We start from the raw sequence: 3,365 nt of genomic DNA, 5'->3' as shown, positions 1-3,365 counted from the left end.
ACTGTGACACTAATACAAGGTAAAATATTTACTGATGTGTCTGACGTTTTTAAGTGAAACATGGAGCGTCTTTTAGAACCTTCAAATGTCTGTGCTTAATCTAGAACTGGCAGATTGTTTTTTTGTTTGTTTGTTTGTTTTTTTTTCCGTCCCACCTTAAATGCTGCTTAAATGTGCCTAACCCTGCGGTCACACCGGCAGCGACTTTTCACCTCTTGTCGCTGAAATCGTGAGGAAATATGTCAGGAAAACAGTCCTTGGTCTTTGCGTTTAGTGTCTATTTGTGACGAAAGCCCTGCCGTCGTTATTCCATCTGTAATGGGAACAATTGTCTAGGAAAAAAGGAGGCTAACGTTTCACAGTGGCAGAGACTAAGTGTGTACTACGCTGCTCAATCAGAGAACGTGTAGTGAGGAGAATTCCTGCTCTGTAATGTCTTTCTCAAACACTAGAGGGCGCTCCCAGCTGAGTCCAAAATGAATGGGTTGATATGGAGCATCTGAGCAAAATCGTAGCTTATAAATGCTGAAACGTTCATTTCCTGAACAGCATAAAACATTTTAGCACAGCTGTTATGTTTTTAAGAGCTTTTAAACTGGAGTTTAAAACAGGACCTCATGTACGTAGAATCAGCACTCAGTAGCAGTAAAGCCCGTCTGAGCTTTCTTTATTTTATTCATGAAATACATCCTTCTACTTTCTAAAATGAAAGCAAAGTTCTGCGCGAGTGATTAGAAACTATTTTAACTTCTCGTTTTTAGTCGTTGAACTCCATTCACTCCCATTCATCGAGGACTCGCCCATGGGCGCCCTCTGCTGTTCAGCAGCCCTGTTTTTGATATAATGGGGGGAATAGGAAGTGGCCAGTCCTCTGGCTGTTTTGTCGCATCGCCCAGAATGTAACTGCTGCACAGTTTAAGGTGGAATGTAAAATTTGAATAATTTCAGCCTCGTCAGACAGAGTTCACGCGACTCACTATTAGCTTTGCACTTATTAACAATAGAAGTGTTATACAGATAATATATATATATATAGAATAGGGTGCTATGCAGAACCCTCTACAGCACATTCTCCATCAGTCTGAAGAACCCTTTTATGATGGAAAGAACCCAAATGGTTCATTTCCCTTACTAAAGAACCCGTGAGGACCCGTCTGTTTACATTAAAGTGATTGATGTACTGTGGAAACAGATCTGATTTCAGGCAAAGACAGAGCTATTTTGTAATGTTTGAGCTGATATTTGAGTTTGTAGACGTATGAAAAAAGCTGCACTCCTTAAAAAAAAATCAATGTTGTGTAGCCACCCCACCCCCCCCAACAGCCACCTCAAAGCCCACTTCCACACCCCCCCACCCCCCACCCCCACCCTCCACTATCAGTACCATCCACCCCATGAACCTCACCCCCCAGCCCAGCCCAGCCTGGCCCGCTGAAACCTCACTCTAAGAACTCTAATACACACCAAAATGTTGGCAGTCCTGAGAAAAATCTGGCAAAAGTCGTCAGGTTTACGTAACGTCACCGCGTTACATAAATCCAAGGAAGTGTTTTCCGATGCTGCTGAGCACCACAGAACACAATAAGCTGCTTCAGTGTTTAAGAGGCTTACGGGGTTAAAGGAGTTGATGTGAGCAGCTTTTGTTTGGCGAATATGCGAGTTCTGAAGTTATGAGCGTCAGGAAACGAGGTGCGGACCCAAACAGAGACCCTCAGGGTTTCTTCAGCCAGATACGTCCTTCGCTCATCACAACAGGCTAACAGGCCTCCAAAGTTTGGTAGAAGGTTTAACCCCTAGACACACGTCCGTAACCTAGAAACGCTGTATTAGCCTGCAAGCTCCCGCGGTTACAGACAGCAATCTTGCAACCCTGGTTGGTTGTGGTAGCTTGAGATGACAAAATAGAACAAAATAGCACCAGAGCTAATGTTTGCTAATGTATGTTAAACTACCAGGACAGGTTTTGCTATAAAGTTAAAGTTATTAAGTAGCTGTTCACTTATTTAATGCTTACGGTCGGCACAATGCTACAAAACCTACCTGTCAAAATGACCAGAGTGAAGTAAATAGCCACGCTAAGGCACTTTAGACCATGTTTATGCAACCCTATTTCCAAAAAGTTGGGATGCTGTGCAAAATGTAAATAAAAATAAAATGAAATGATGTGCAGATCATTTAAACCAATATTTCAATGAAAATAATATAAAGACAGCATTTTGAATTTGATGTCAACAACACATTCCGAAAAAAAAAACACCTGGTGGTTAATTGGCAACAGGTCAGTAACATGACTGGGTATAAAGAGCGTCTCAGAGAGGCGGAGTCTTTCAGAAGTGAAGATGAGGAGGGGTCACCACTCTGTGAAAGACTGCACCATCAAATAGAGCAACAATTCAAGAAGAACGTTTCTCAACATAAAACAGCAAAGAGCTTCTGCTTTTCATCGTCTACGGTGCAGAATATCATTAAAGACTCAGAGAATCTGGAGAAATCTCTGTCTGTGAGGGACGAGGCTGAACACCAGGATCTGCTGGCCGTGATCTTTGGGCCCTCAGGCAGCACTGCATTAAAAACAGACATGATTCTGTAGTGGAAATCACTGCATGGGCTCAGAAACACTTCTGAAAACCACTGACTGTGAACACAGTTCATCACTGCATCCACAAATGCTGTTAAACTCTAAAACACAAAGAAGAACCCAAATATAAACAGGACCCAGAAACGCTGCCACCTTCTCTGGGCCTGAGCTCATTTAAAACAGACTGAGGGGAAGTGGAAAAGTGTCCGGCGGTCCGACGAATCAACATTTGAAAATTCTCTTTGGAAATCATGGACACTGTGTCCTCCGGGCTGAAGACCACTCAGCTTGTTATCAGTGCTCAGTTCTAAAGCCAGTGTTCATGATGGTTTAGGGGGGCATTAGTGCACATGGCATGGGTGACGTGCTCATCTGTGAAGGCACCATTAAAGCTGAATGATACGTACATGTTTTGGCAACATCTGCCGCCGTCCAGATGACGTCTTTTTCAGGGAAGGCCTTGATTATTTCAGCAAGACGTTAGATGTTAAACCACATTCTGCATGCATTACAGCAGCATTGCTCCATATTAAAAGAGTCTAGGTTCTAAACTGACCTGCCTGTGGTCCAGACCGGTCACCACTGAGAACATTTGGCGCATTATAAAATGAAAAACACAACAAATAAGCCTCTGAACTGATAAGCAGCTGAAATCCTGAATCAAACAAGAACAGAAGAGGTTTCACTTTCAGAACTACAGCAGCGTCTCCTCAGTTCCCAAACACATTTAGAGTGCTGATGAAGAAGAGGTGATGAAACACAGCGGTAAACGGACCCCCGTCCCGAC

Source organism: Pygocentrus nattereri, chromosome 23, assembly GCF_015220715.1.
Source record: "Pygocentrus nattereri isolate fPygNat1 chromosome 23, fPygNat1.pri, whole genome shotgun sequence".
In the NCBI taxonomy this organism is placed as follows: domain Eukaryota; kingdom Metazoa; phylum Chordata; class Actinopteri; order Characiformes; family Serrasalmidae; genus Pygocentrus; species Pygocentrus nattereri.
Note: the sequence above shows the minus strand (reverse complement) of the source record.